General features: G+C 39.5%; 1 protein-coding gene across 1 annotated transcript in view; it reads left to right on the top strand.

Annotated features, from left to right (window-relative positions):
* dock1 (dedicator of cytokinesis 1) overlaps positions 1-16,125 on the top strand; it is a 199,888-nt gene that overhangs the window by 106,827 nt on the left and 76,936 nt on the right. The window lies entirely within an intron of this gene.

Raw genomic sequence — 16,125 nt, forward strand, 5'->3', positions numbered from 1 at the left:
TTTTTCAGAATTGAGTGTTCTGAAGCAACCCTTTTTTTTCACCATTTTTAGACTTTTTCTTCTAAAACTTTGCAGGTTTTGATGACATCATGACTAAGTGTATTGCAGGCACATATCCAGAATGCACTCAATCTCTATAAAACTAGCAGCACTGTTTTAGCCTCACTTTCCGTTTTTTATTGTTGGCAATTAAATAAATGTATTACCTGTTGTCTTTATCTCTGTTCACCACTAAGTCCATTAGTGATATTTGCTAGTTTGCTTTTTTCAATTAAAAGCAAACTAGTTCTTTTAATACACTTTAAATGAACCACATACACACTATAGTGAGACCACTGCATGATCATACCCTTTTTAAATCAGAATGTAAAATCAGGTTTTAAAACATTTCTGTGCCCTCCAAATGAAGGCACTTAACTCCCATCCCATTCCCAGAGGTGGTGTAGTTACGATAAGTGTGCTGCTGTCATAATGTAGTCTATGCTGCCCTGCTAGTAGGCGGTGCACAGTAAATATTACAAATCCCAGAATGTTCTCCAGCTGCATCGGTATGTCAATTAGGACCCATGACCCCAGTCCTCTGTTGAGATATACTAGCACATCAGGCCACACCCTCCCAAAAATGGCTAAAAGGAAAGATGGAAAACTTGGTTTGGCTTGGTTTTGAAGCAGATCGCGAATGAAAATATGATGCAAAATGAGCAGAAACCGAAATTGAACGGCGCTACAGCTAAATGCGCTTTTTATTTTGTTAGCAGTGATATTTTTGTAGCTTTAAAATATTTTTGTCCATCATTGAATACAGTGTCTTTCTTGGGATCCTGGTTTCTTGTAGTATTGTTACAACTTACTTTGTACATGCACAACTGCAGAAAAAATCTGAATGTGTGTTAATCTTTTATCTCTGCAGTAACATGATGACAATGTAGTAATTTGCAGACCTTTTGTTTGCTCTGATGAAAATCTTCTCACCTAGCTGTGTGAAATGTTTAAAGTGGGTCCAACAGCAGGGTCATCCATCCTATTTTCTCAGTTAATTGACATCAATATTTGACCACGTGGTGGCTCTCACAAACAGTGCACAGAGCATTAACATTCACCCCAAGATGGTTGGACTTTTAAGTGTGAGCTAAATTAAGAACCCTCTCATCAAACAACTTAACCTGACAGTGAATTTTATGCACTTCACCCAAGATACTATGCATATTATACAAAGGAGGGATGGATCATAAGCATGTTTTGCAAAGTCTGCATAATTTCTTTACGTTTCGACCCCCACAAGATTCACTTGACATCCACCAAAATATGTTGCAAGACAAAAACTGACTCCCACTAAATATAAGTTGTTTTATAGATGTTACAGAATGAATCTGTTATGATCTAACAATGTTTGAGGTTTCCCAGCTGAATTTCTTCAGTAGTGTCCAAAATAGTACTTTTTTTAACACCTGGCGATAAGCACAAGGACATACCGTTGAGCGCTGCGCTTCTTTAACAGATACAAAAACGACTTGTTTCTTAATCTACTTTCTCAGTTATCAGAATTAAAGACAATGTCAGTTTTTGGTACAACAGAAGCATGAGAAAAAGCTAGCAGAGATGATGAATTATTACAGGTATGGTGCTGGCATCGTGACTCTGCAGCTTGTTTTTGAGGCTCTGACAAAAAAAAAAAAAAAAAAAAATGGAATAGAATTCCATCTCTGCCTGCTGATTTACAAAAAGCAAACACGCCACATGCTCACAGACGTCGAAAAAGATAGAATAATTATACTTTGATGGCCGCTCTCTGACAAAGGTAAATGATGTTCAGTTTAAACCGTGTCTCCTTTTTTCTCACTTGTTTACTAACACTCTGTTTCCCTTGTGTTCAATTGTGACATTTTTAGCTCCTTTAGAGAAGAGAGACTAGGCTGTATTTGAATGTCATTTATCTGCCATAATAGTTTTGCCTGCAAAAACATCTCTAAATACAGAAACGTTATATTTTGGCAAGAATAATTCTTTCTTTTCTCCTCTAAGCAAGGCATCTCTTTCGCTTTCATTTTACTGAGCTGTATCCATGTGGGTAACGCCTGACTTTCAGGGAGTCTGTCGCCAGGTGACGTCATCCGTAGCATGTCCCGCCTCCACAAACTATCGACGGCCCTCGTTTGTGGAGCCAGTTGGCCAGCAGTGTCACCGAGAAGCAAGAGCATAACACAAAGCACCTTTTATACAAGCTGGAGATGGCAGCCTTCTGCTGTGCAAGCAGATGTTTGTTTGATTCTCGACAGGCAGATGATTACTGAAATGACCACGGCGTTCTGTGAGGAAGCGGTTTTCAGGATGTCTGCAGAATGCTGCAAAGCACCAAACAAATTGGGAAACCTCAGAGACTCTGCTGTGAAACGATGCTGTTCTTACTCTATTAAGATTGCAAATGCAAAACCTACTCAGAGAAAAGTAATTATCTTCACACACAGGTGTTTGTATTGAAGTGAGACTTGTATTGATTAATTACACACTGAGTGATGTATTTCTCTCAATTTTGGCGGGGAGACTTATGTTCATAAACTGCACACTATATGCACTCTGTACTTGGATGGGCCTCCTTTTCGATGAATTACTGCGTCAATGCGACATGGCATGGAGGTCATCTGCTGAGATTTTAAAGGTATCCCAGGTTGCTTTAATAGCAGCCTACAGTTTTCCTGCATTGCTAGCCATGGCGTCTTTCATCCTCGTCTTTATAATAGTCGATAAATTCTAATGGGGTTTAAGCCAGGGCACTTAGCTGGTCAGCCGAGCACGGGGAGACCACGCTCAATAAACCAGGTGTTGGTACATCTGGCAGTGTGGGTCAGGTGCCAGTTCCTGCTGGAAACTGAAATCAACATCTCCATAAAGTCTGTCAGCAGGGGAAAGCATCACACGCTCTGATGTTTTCTGGTAGATGTCTACATAAAACGGACAAACACCGGCAAATTACATGGCTGTCCAAACAATCACTAACAGTGGAAACGTCATACTGGATGTCAGTTATGTTGGATTCTGTGTCTCTCCACTCTTTGCCCAGACTCTGGGACCTTAAATTCCATGAAAAGCCCCATTTGAAGAGGACTTTGGACCACCGAGCTAGTTCACTTTATTTATGTTACACCAATACACAACATGTCATCTTCAAAAAAGTCATTTTAATTCAGTCATACATACAGCTCAGAAAATATTGCTACCAGAATGTAAAGTAGGAGAATTCAGGCTGGATGTCTCCACCCTGACCATTCCTTTTCCAATTATTACCCCCCCCTGTCCAGCATACAAAGCCTTTCTTTTGAACAAAGGCTTTTTCCTTGTTCTTTTGTCTCTTTGAACATGTCAACGTTGTTTTTTGTCTCCTTAGCTCAGGTAATATGCTTCTAGTGGTGTCATTGTTTCAGGAGTACCTTAACTCATAAAATGTGGCAGTTGTGGCTCATGTCCTGCATATGCGTAGTGGCCCTGACTAAAACCTCAGTTCGTATTTTGTAAATGTCTTTTTAAAAATTCTTCTTGTGGTTATCCCTATTGCTTGTGTTATTTCTACCACCGTTTTTTTTCTTTCACTAAATTTTCCAGTAGTTTGCTTGGACATACCCAACTTCCTAAAGAGTGACCTCGGTGGCCTGTGGAGTGTGTCGGTGATTATCTGCTGGATGATTATGAGGTTAACTGTCTTTCCTATGATTCTGTAGGTCGTAACATTAATAATGCAATTTTTATTGATCTTTTGAAATACTTAGGGATTTTATATTTTCATTACTCAACAACTAAGCAACATATTTTTTACCTTTTCAGCTGAATGGCTGAAATAAATAACATTTTTGATATTCGGCATTAAGTCGTTCCAGTGTGTTGTATATTACTTTCCATACCAAGCAGTTTGTTTTGAAAGGAGGCAAAAATAAGAATCAAGGTTAGGGGATTATATTTGCTTTTTTTTTTCTTTTTTTTGAGAAACCTGTGTTCTGTTGAGAAAGAATTATTATCAAGTGGTCCATTGTAAAGTATGAATAAAATTACTGAATGACTCCTGACCTCTTTTCCATTAGGTTGATTGAGCTGAGAAATTAGAGCGCCACCAGAATGTAAAGTAGGAGAATTCAGGCTGGATGTCTCAAACCCATTCATTTTCCAATTATTACCCAGACTGTCCGGCATACAAAGCCTTTCTTTTGAAGAAAGGCAGATCTTTCTGTGCTCTTCTGTCTCTTTGAATAAGTCGGCGCTATATCTGTTCATCTGCAAAACTCTGTGCTCTCCTGATCTCTCGCTGCCAGTGTCCTCTGCATGTTTATACAGATGGTGACATTTTCAATGGGAGATAAAAGCATCTGACATGCTCTCTCCGAATGCACTCTCCGAAGAATTCTGCCTTGTGAAACGAAACCCTGCATTTGTTTAAAATTAGAGGACCTTCTGATTTTTAATCATTTCAAATGTGATTGTAGATTTAGCTTTTCAAAACAAACATAGCAGATCTTTTTTTTTTTTCTTCGTGCATATGCAGTTGGATGTCGTCGTATCATATTTGCACTAGAGCGTAATCCTTTCTGACACATCGGCACCATAGGCTAAATGAAGTGTTCCGGGCTCCACATATCTGATTTATTACCCATTGGGATCAGACCCCGGACGACCGCTGCAGCGCTCGTTTCTCACCTCTGGCTGGAACATCACCCCATGGCCTCTTCCATAAACAACACAATTCAGCACGTAAGCTCCGACAGCTGACCGTTTTTTTTTGTTTTTTTTTTTTAAATGCACGTCTGCTCTTTTTTACATCTAAGGGCACATTTGTCAAGCGGACTGACCCACTATTTTCTACCCAGACCTCGCAAAAACGGATCTCGTCGAGTCACATGCATATGGCTAAACACATCAACATGCTCACATCTGACCTTGTTCTAGAGGCACAGCTCTCTTGCCTGTCAGTCAGGCACTATGAGCAACTGTTTGGGCATTTCCTGGGAGATTATTGCATTTGTCCTTAAGTTAAATCTTTGGAGTACTGCAAATTCAATCTAGGTCATTATTTCTAAAAAAAAAAAAAAAAAATGTCTTTATAAAAAGCATAGTTGCCCTTTTCCCCCCATCACTCATGCTCATTTAAGGCATCGCACCTTGAATTAAAAATGACCTCTCATTACTTGCATTTTTTAAACTCCACATGAGTCAGCAGAGCTGTGAACGTCACTCTGCTGATTTGCCTGTGGGGAATCTATTAAATGTGCAAATTTTAGTGTCCTCGTTCAACCTGTGGGGATAAAGTATCTACCGTAACTTCTAGGCTGACTAATTTTGTTTTATCACTTCGGCTCCACCAAAGGGAAAATCCATTAATATAACATGCATCACAAAGCCGAATTTATTAAACGCAGGAGCCATGGCTATACATGTCAATTAGAGGCAGCAATGCAACAGCAATCTTTTTTGCCGAAGCTGTTTAACGTTGTGTTTCTGGCAGGCTTTTTTCCATTATCCTCATTTTTCTTTTTCATTAACAACTAAACGCTGTAAAGAAAACTCTGTGAAAATATTGCAATAGTAGTTTAGTGCAAGTGGAACAACCCATGGCTATTTACTCATCTGATTACATTATTTTTTCTTAAAAGCACGTTCTTATAACATGAACCTGTTAGTTGTAGCTGAGTGCTATGCAATTGCTAAATGCTACTATAAAATTAAAAACAAAATGGCTAGGGTTAGCTAGTCTTTAGCTTTCAGAACCTTCTAAAACCTTTGCCGAACTGTGCCTGGAAATACTATTTTCCATTTTTGAAAGTTGGGTATTGATAATTTTAAGTAAAAAAATTAATAATAATCACAATCAGCTTTATTGGCCGTTGTGTGCACAAACAAGGAATTTGACTTCTGTTCCAAGTGCTCGCAACCTACAAGACACAAAGTATAAAGATATAAACTGGGGTCCTTCTGCTTATTGAAACGACGAGTTAAGACAATATCTGTGTACTTTTATCCTTGACTTTGTAAGGTATGCTTCCTAATGTCTATTCCAGATGCCAGTTACGTCTCTTCAGGTAAAAGAAATGCGGCATAAGCGGTAACCCATTTCTGCCACCAGATTTACTGCGTTATGAGAGAAGCTTGTTGTCACAGTACGTAATATGTAAATACCCCTGATCTCTCAATGAGAAGTATGTTAATCTCATACTTAATGAGTGTTATAGTTTTGAAGTCCATAATTATGTGAAGTCATGCAGATAAAGAAAGCAAATAGCTTTAATCTGACTCTTTGCTACATGAAAACAATCCCCTCCGCAGTTTCGTATTGTAGCAGCTCAGATGCTCCATAAAGAAACGACTGACAGCATCGTCTCAGTCATGGAGGTTCCCAACTCCTCAGTGATCCATCGCTATCGTTTCTTGTGTTGTTTTCATCTTTTATTCCCTTTTGTCGGCTTCTGCTCATAATTACATGGGGCTTAGTCGTGTTTGGAAACATCTTTGATTCGTCTCTTAAAAGCGCAGCAATTATTGCAGTGAAACAAAAAATTGTTGCTGGGGTCTCTTGTAGTAGCACTGCTGATTTATTGTTTGGATTTTCACTTTATTCCTTGTCTGCGGTTGTAATGTACTATGGTAAAAATGGATATGGCGCTGTAGAACTAAATGCCTGTGCAAGTCAGTTTTGAGGGATAACATTAACACAGTGCAGCAAATCTTTTGTCAGCGAATGCCGGAAAATTGTACTGTTGCAGGATTTTAGAGGATCCAGCAATGTCTGACCAAGCATTCTGTTTTACTGCTCTGTTCATAGGCCGATTGAAATAGTAATCATATTCTCATAGTCTTAAAGTAGGAACTTGAAATTTTAAAATGACTGAGATTTTGATTGAAATGATCAAATTAGTGATTTGTGCCTTGTAAAAAGGTTTTAAATATATATATTTTTTTCATTGAAATCGGGGGGGAAAAGTATGTGAAAAATGAACAGCTTTAAATGTTATGTTGAAGAGCAACAAAATTAGCAGGAAGTAGCTGCAAAAAAAAAATATTTTTTTGGGAGCCACTTTGGTCAAAGAAGGAAAAAAGGTCCAAAATGATGGTTAATACTGTGCAAACAGCTTGAATGCTATTTTTAGTTTTAAATTAATAGACAAAAAAAACCCTGTAATCTGTTTTGACTCAGAATAACTGTAATTTTAATCAACAGGGGAGATATGGCTTGAGCAAAGGCCTGGTATTTATGTTTTCGTGTTTTTTTTATTATTATTTTTAAAGTTATAGGTTGCTGTAAAATCTTTTTGTGGAGATTCTATAAAAGTGACGAGATGATTTAATGTGCAGTTATGATTTACAGGACCTGTCTGAATATTTAAAAGCTCAATGCTGAGCTAAAATAAATCAGGTCTTAGAGCTTTAAAGTAAGGTTCTCTGGCCATACAAATGGAAAACTGCAATCCTCCATCTCACTCTCCCATTTATCGTGGAGGTAAAAGTGTGTCAGCTGGAAATACATGCATTACCTGCTCGGGAGTGTGTCGACAGCATGCAGTTAGCTTAATTGAGAGGATTAAAAGCACAGCTGATACTTACACTCCCATAAAAAAATTGCATATCTGCCTTTTGAGTTAATGGCATTTTGAGATTTTCAACCACTGTCTTTTTGATCCTCATACCCATATTGAATGCTTAGAGTGGCTGATGTGGAAGTGGACTTATTTAACATCTACGGCGACTAAAACTGGATATGGAGGACAGAACAATCACCGGTGTTTGGGGGAAAAAAATGAAACAAGAAGATGGCGTCAGCCAAATTCTGCCTTTTCATCTCTACACAGTTGTACACTTAAATGTCCCTTCATCCCAATGCAGAATTTGCAACCTGGACACTTTGTGAGCTGTGTGTCTTCAGATTTGAACATTGGTAGAAAGTAACAGGCTAATAAGTAGTAGTCAAAGCAATCACACTAACGGCGCCGTTCAAGCAACTAATGGTGCTGTTAGGGCACATAAGCCCTACCCTCTGCTCAGCTCACTGTTGGGGTCGTCGTAGCTTGATCGTTCAGGCGTACCCCTAATGAGTTGGTGCTCACGTGTCCTATGGTATGAATTGTTGGGGAAAAAACAAAAAACAACAACAAAAAAACAGCTGGAAATATGTCAGGGCTGCAAAGGAGGAATTTAAACGTCTGAGGTTTAAATTGTTGAATTTTGGATTCTCATATTTAACATATTTGACTTTGTTCACTCCTCTCTCAAACTAACCAATTCCCCTACGCTGGTTCTACACATTGCTGTTATGAAACAAGTGCCCCATCTTTGAGATGTGGATAAGCTGCTGATTCTTGCTGCCGTTTAGTTTCTCCAGTTTACAAGTCTGAACGTTCATCAGCATGCATATGACACCGACGACCAAAACCATGTAACAGAACCTTTTGGTTTTACACCAACTTCAAGAAAACGGTTTTTAAGTGCTACTTAATAGGAATATAATTTATGGTAATGTCTGCATCTGGGATGTATTTTTGTGCCTTGTTTGCACAATTTTATTAGTTATTGGAGAGCCTGTCCATTTTTTACGGCATTGTAAAGACTGTATACTGTTCAAGAGACTCTCATTGAGCCTCCTATTCTTGGTATGGGTGTTGTGCACATCTTCAGAAAATGTTCCCCTCCTCTACTGTGTAAGGCCCTAGAAATTACAGTCATAAAAAGATAACATGGTAGTCTGTATTTATGGGCTCGTCTCATCCTTGGACTGTAGCCTGCAGACACTGTAGCCTTATTATTATTTTTTTTACTCACCTGGTCCCTGCTGAATAGTGCTTGTTTTTCTTGGTACGTCCCCTATTCCTGGTTGCTAGTCAACATATGTGTCGTGCTGGTGCCCAGGTGGGTTCTCAGGAGTTTGATTAATTCTCAGGAAGCCTGTCCATACATCAGCGAACATAGCGTCTGCCGTAAACGGAGAGCAGACCTGAGGAGAGGATGTGTTCTGCAGTGGGCGCCTGCTCTAATCAGAATGCATCAGATGGCTCTACCTTTTTGCAGCTCTTCATCTTTCAACGCAACAACCTATCCTTCATGTCTTTTCATGCTTCCCCCCCCCATCTTATTCCTCTCTATTGCCTTTTCTCTTTTTGTCTCTCTCTTTCGTTGCTTTAAGTTTCACACTGGCTTCAAAGCTCATAGGCAGCTAAAGAACTCCCCTGCCGCTTTCACATAGGCATCTCTTGCAAAATAAAAAAATAAAATAAAACACATTGACAAGAAAAAGAGGAAAGAGGAGGGGGCATGGGGGTGTTGAAGAGTAGAACAAACAGGTGCAGGAAGAAAGAAGTTGTCACTATGTTTGGGTGGTGCAGAGTTGGATGTGAGTAAAATGGAAAGGGACTGATTTGGAAAAAAAGAACGTGACAGAACGGATTGAGATCTGAGCTGAACATTAGTGAAAGATCACAAGTCAAAAAGCTACCAAAAATCATCTTGGTATGGTATTTAGAGTCACCCTAAATCGCTCTTATGGTTATTTTTATTGTGCAAGTAACGAATCATGCTGAAAAAGATAATCATACAAGTTTGTTTCTTAACAAATTCAGCCAAATAAACAGTTAATCTCTTTGTGCAGATGGTGCACAGAAAATCAAATCTAAAATCATAACAAGGAGCCAAGGTTTTACATTCGGGGCATTCAGATGCAGATTGCGTTGTGCTTTATGTGACTGTGCCAAATGTTTGGTTGTTTCGTGTAACTTTTTTATTTTTTGCATGTCAAAGGTAAAAATCAGTTGTTTTTTTCTCCTTAAGGTGGTATCTTCACATACCAAAACCACTGAGCACATTTGCAGTTGTCATATTTTACTATCAGAGCTTTTCAGATGAAGGTGAATTAAGAGCCACTTTTTTGGGACGTTTCTGACCAAATTTGACAGCCGATGAGCTAAACTAATTTCATGTGAATCTAATAGTCCATTGTAAGAAAATGTGATTATTCATAAGTCATTTTCCATTTTACTCAAGATGAAGTCTAAGGGATGACAAAGTCACAAGGAAACCCCCAGAGATCCCTCTTCTCAGTAACTCTCTCCTCTCCATTCTGGGGTTTCCCAAGGCAATCCCCGGCTAGAAAGGGGGAAAAACAGTCCCTCCAGTAAGTTCTGGGTCTGCGCTGGGAGCGTTCTGGTCAGATTCCCAAACCACCTCATCTAAATCCTTTTGATGTGTAGGAGCAGCAGCTCTACTTTCAGAATGAGGCCTAACGGATCTCTCTCTCTTTCGTCCTTTCTCTCTCTCTTTCTTATAAACAGTTAATAACACCATAATTAGATACTTACTACGAAACATTCTTTATTTTTTTTCCTCAATAAGCAGTTATGGACAAGTTCAACGGGATATTTATGAATCACTTTTTTGCCAAAAGCAGCTTGTTTATCTCCTTTGTGGCTCTTCAACTGTTGCACTAGAACTGCATCTTATTTTGCTTTGTAAATGTAAGTGTCAGTCATTAATGAGGTGAATGTTATTGCCGAGTGCTACTAAATAGCAATGCTTTAAAGGGTGACATTGGTTTTAATATAATTGCATTTTAATACCTGCAGAGGTAACTATAATCAACCCTTTAACTTTTCTGACTGGCCTTATAGATCAAAAATATTTGGTTCTGCTTAACAATTAACCTGTCACCCCCAAAGATGTTGACCCCGCAGTTTTGTTCTTCGCCGTCTGAGAATCAATAATTTGTGTCTAAAAATAGCCTCAGAGCTATTTATTAAGTCCCCAACCTTGCTCTGGAAAACATGCAGCAGCTAGGAAACTCTGACTCGCATTTGCTTCTTTCATCACTGAGCATGCAGCAGGCAAAGTTCATTTAGGCTTGTTGGTTTATGTATTTATTACTATTTATTGTTGTTGACTCCTGGGTCCCCACAACGTCTCTTCCTTTCCTTATAATTGTTGCAGCCTCTCCAATTTGTAGTGATGGGCCAGATGCTTTCTGTCGTTCCAGTGATTTCATAAAATCAGTTATGCCATTGCAAAAAATAACAAAACAAAACATCTCCTCTTTTAGCCCAGCAGTTATTCCCCACATCACATAGCAACCAGACCCACAGCACTGTTTGCCCTTATCTGTTTAGATATTTGTGCTGAAAAATGACTTGATTTTGTAAAATGCCAAATTAATACTTAGAAATTATGTTGGCTGTATGTCTCTTAAATATATATATATATATTTCAAACTCGATCATTCTTGCAGTAGTGTTTTACTGACTCTTAAATTCAACAAACCCAGTTTTAAGCCTTAAATACTCTAACATATTTAGATATTGCGTACAAGGGCTGTAAATACTGTTGTTTTAAATGTGTCTATTGACAGATTTCTTTTTCCATCTACTTTTTCGTTTATTGCTCTAAAACCCCTTTCTGCTGAGACTTGCTTGACATAAATGCGCACTATGAAGTTTACTTTATACTGTAAGAAACATAAGGTTAGGTCAGTGAAAATATATCGACTAAAATTGACAAATCACATTTAACTTGATCAAGTTAATAAATATGTTTATATCTAATTCAGAAAGCCATTAAGTTGGCGTTTTCGTCCGTCTGTTTTGGTCCGTTTTGCCTTGGCTCATTTAAAGACGATATAAATTCCACCAATTCTTCGTATCGACCTCTGGGCCATTTGTCGCCTCTGCTGACTGGGCCGCTACCACGAAGCAGAGTGAAACACAAGCTTTACACACTCACACATGCGCCAGCTCACACCAAACACCCGGGAGAGCTCAGGCGTGAAGACGTACAGCATCAGTCACATAAAAAAAACAAAAAAACCACTTCCTCCTCAGCCACCCTTATGCACGTTTCACCTGCGCTTCATGGTGCTCCCTCAGTAAAAAAAAAAAAAATCTGACTGTTAATTAATAATCCTATTAGCACATGAAAGGCAACATCTGGCTTGTTCCAGAAGCAATCGTTCTTTCATAGGGCAGTAATTTGTTTTCTGGATGAATGAGCATCCGTCCCGGTGAGGCGGCGGCCATGGGAGGTGGAGTTGCACTTCGACCTTCGTTAGGACGCAGTCTTTGCAGGCTGAATGTAAAAACACTCAGACTTGAGGAAAAAGTAGACTTTTTTTTTAGTTAAACTTAAATGCTTCATATCACTAACCATATCCATCAAAAGGTTTTAAATGCCTTTTAGTTGGGTGAAAGAAATAGATTTCATTCTTTTTGCTGATTCGTGAACACTGACTAATGTAAATGTGGTCTGTAGTGCTTCACATGTTCTGATTTTTTTTTTTTTGTGATCTCCTTGGTGAGTCAGTGGTGCAATCTTGGAGTAATTTTGGGAGTTGATCACTCTTGGGAAGATTCACCACTGAACACTGTTTTCTTGTTTAAGGATAAAGGACTTTAACTGCGGTTTTCTGTAGTTTCAAAAATGTTTTTCTTCAAACTGATGGATGTCAGTGACTTTGTTCACATCTGTACCTGAATGTCTGTAGACCGAGGGCATAGATTGTTGCTTTCTGAGATGTATTAACCTACTTGATGTTGTCAGATTGGTTCCATTTGACTGATTTGGGTGGGGCTTATGAAAATTACCCAGTAAGTTCCTTTCGGAGCTTGTGACTGCAGAAACATTCCAGTTTCCAACAGATTGACAGGGTCAATATTTCTTCCTGCTCAGTTTCTCAGACTTAAAATACTGTCGTTCATCTCTTTTTTTTCCTTCCATCTTTCTTTTTTCTTTGGGTTTGTTGAAAGTGAACCAAAGCCGTAGGGGGGAGATGGCGTCAGAGCAATGACAAGAGCCGTGGTTGAAAGAGAGACAGAGCGATGGATGGGAGGAGAGTTGTGAGGATGACTGTGACTGGTGCTGGCTTTGCTGTGTGGAAGCTGAAGGACATTGGACACATGAAGGTTTTCTCTTCATCATTCCTCGCCACACATCTGCAAACCCCACCTACTTTTGATCTATAAGAAGATGCCTTGATTATCTTCTAGTGTCAGCTCTCACTACCTTTTCGTTCTGTGCAAAAAGCTGGCTTGAATTTTTGAAGGAAATGCTTTGTCTTTCAGTTTTGCATTTTATTTTTTAGGTAGCTTTCCATCTCATGCAGCTGCAACATTGAGAGGAAATTGCAGCATCATGTTAGACCCTCTTTTATCTGTTTAGCTGATTCAGTCAAGTTGAATGTGCATCAAAAATGTCAGACACAAATAAAAAAAAAAATAAAAAACTCACCTCACATATTTTAACTCAGTTTCTCTGAAGTACATCCTACAGCAAATCCTCTTCAACATTTACCCCATCTTCAAGACTGATATTCTCTTCTGCTAAACATATTTAATTTTTCATCGGATGACCTTAAGGGGAAATCTTCTGCAAAGATATTCCTCGCTACCATATTCAAGACTTCTAGATTTCCTGGATTTCCCCTCCATCCGGAGGTTGTTTGAGCAGACTTTCCTCTCTCGCGGATGCAGACTGAGTGATGAAACACAAGAGAGGACGAGAGCAAAGAGGCGCAACTCACCTCAGACTGAGCGATGCTGACGTAAAAGATGCGATATCCTAGATCCCCGCTTGTGCCCCTGCATGCCCGTTTCCCTCAGCGGATTAGAGGCGAGCTGGAAGAGGAGGCTTTTCCATGGCAGAAGTTGAGAGGACGCGGAGGCATGCGGAGCAGCGGCGGCGGCAGCAGCAGCTGTTCGGAGTACTTGTCGCACATCCGCGTCCTCTGATCCTGTGGCGTCCGGACTGAGTCAACACTCCTCTGCCCCTTCTCACCGTGCCGATTGCTTTCACTCACTCACGTCTGAATGCATGCACGCTCACACTCGCTCACACACGCACACACACTCACACACACGCACACGTAGGAACGCGTGCGCTGTAGCTGAACTCCGGACACCTCAGTGGCGGATCCCACGCAGGCAGAATATCCCCATCATGCCGTCGCAGTTCCGCTGTCTGGCTTTCTCCTCTTTTTCTGTGTGTCTGAGTGTGCATGAAGGTGGGTGAGAAACACACAGAGAGGGAGAGAGAGAGAGTGAGAGAAAGAGAGAGACGGGGAGAGATTAAGTGAAAAGGGGAGGGAGTATGGGAAGCAGAGTTGGAGGGAGGAGGGAAGGTTGCGATCTAGAGCTCCAAGGTTTGGCTTCATCTGGCAGCTTCATAAAGTTCCAGGTGATCACGATAAGTTTTTCGTAGTTTTATTTTTGCTGTACTTTTACAAAAAATGTATTTCTTACGTCGTACTTTTCTGACATCTCTGCATCAAAGACAGCAGCAGATGTGTTCCTGACGTGCCGGTCTTCGTGCACACCTGTGTCTTTAATTCCATTGTGTTGCCCGGCATCTCCATCGAGCCGTGCCTGTCAGGTGGGATCATTCTTCGGAGTTTCATTACAAGACCGTTCACCTTCTGTCAACTCACTTTTTCCAAGTCCTTGGAGCTCTTCTCCTTTTGTGTGGGAAGACGATTCCATCTGCTTGTCCCTCGCTCTCTGGAGCTCGTTTGCCTGATCTCTTCCCAGCTATTTATCCATCTGTCATAGGCGAGGCAGTAGTTTAGCGCCTGTTTGTTCACAAGGAAATCTGTTTTTCTTTCCAAACCTACTTAGATTTTGTAGTGTGCCATAGATGGAATGGATTAACAAATGGATTCTTCGACAGGAAAGGGCTGGCATTTGAATAAAAAAAAAACAAAACAAAACAAAAAAAAACTTCAAGATGTGGAAAAGTATGGAAAAGGATATTAGTGTGGAAAATGTATTTTCAGATTTTATTCCCTATTCACTGGTTCAAAATATGGGATTAATAGATCTATCGCTCCTTCCGCTCATTCATTCATCGTTCTTTGATTCATCGGTCCATCTGTTTTTACATACATCCTTTCGTCTGTTCATCCATGGATCCATCTCTTCATCCATCCATCTATCCATCTGAACTAAATGGAACTAAATTGATTCTGACCATTTGTGTTCATGCGACTTTAACCATGCACAACCAATGCCGCACCAATATTCCTCGTTGAGCCAGTGCAGATGAAGGGCCCTGAACAACAGAAGGCCTGCACTCATACTTAAAGCCAGATCACTTAACTTTACAAAGTAGATAAAAAAAAAAAAAAAAAAAGATTTCAAAACTTTGAGAAGCAAAGTGGTTAAAAGTTTTCATTCACTCGATATGAACCCTAAAACAAAAGGAGGAAGAAGGTTAAATTATCCCCCCCTCCGTCAAATCCTAATCACATCAGAGTGGCTGTGTGAGAAACCAGCTGACTCTTTTGGAGACGGCGCTGTCCTTCTGTGTCGGGGAAAACCCGAGCTCTGCTGGAAGCCTCAGGTCTCATGATAATGAGCTGCGGCTCTACAGACAGCAGCTGCTACCGAGTGTGTATGCGTCTGTATGTGTGAACGACTTCATAGCATTACTTAACAGAACAGCAGACAGCTTCACAGCTTTCCTTCAGCAAAGTATTAGAAGATCTTTCACCTCTCAGAACCTGTGAAGACATTGTGTGTATTATTAGTTACAGGGTCAGAAATAAAGCAAACTATCTCTAATTGTTGGATCTTCAATGTGCTTTTTATAGTCGTTTGTGGTTGGCTTGTTCTCTAACCCCATTTTTAATCAAATCTTTTGTCAGCTCCTTTATTCAGTCTATTAAAATTATATATATATATATTTTTTTTTGATTGCTTTTCTTTATAATTGCTGCTTTCTTGTTTATCAAAATAATCATACAAACTAGTTTTGAAGAAAAGTAGACCTGGATGAATGAGCTGGGGTCCACTGAGGGGTAACAATGGGTTCCAGGTTATGCTTAATTCAGTGAAAACACTTAACTTCTTTTAAATATTTTATCCTGGAGATAAAATAACAAAAACATCAAACATTCTTACATATTTTTTTAGATATACTAGACTAAGTTAAAAGTGACATTTTCCTAAAAAAAAAAAAAAAAAGGCTTTATCTGTAAAGTCTGCCGTTTGCAGTCTTCTTATCAATCACAGGTCTTTAAAAAGCCAGACCTTCCAATTCTGATATTGGTTAATACCATTTTTTTAAATTCTTTTTTAAATATATGTATATAACTGGCACTGTCAGGTGTTAGAGGACAAAGGTACACTT

The sequence above is a fragment of the Poecilia mexicana genome, unplaced genomic scaffold (genome assembly GCF_051168715.1).
Source record: "Poecilia mexicana isolate PSO_F unplaced genomic scaffold, ASM5116871v1 scaffold_19, whole genome shotgun sequence".
Taxonomy (NCBI): domain Eukaryota; kingdom Metazoa; phylum Chordata; class Actinopteri; order Cyprinodontiformes; family Poeciliidae; genus Poecilia; species Poecilia mexicana.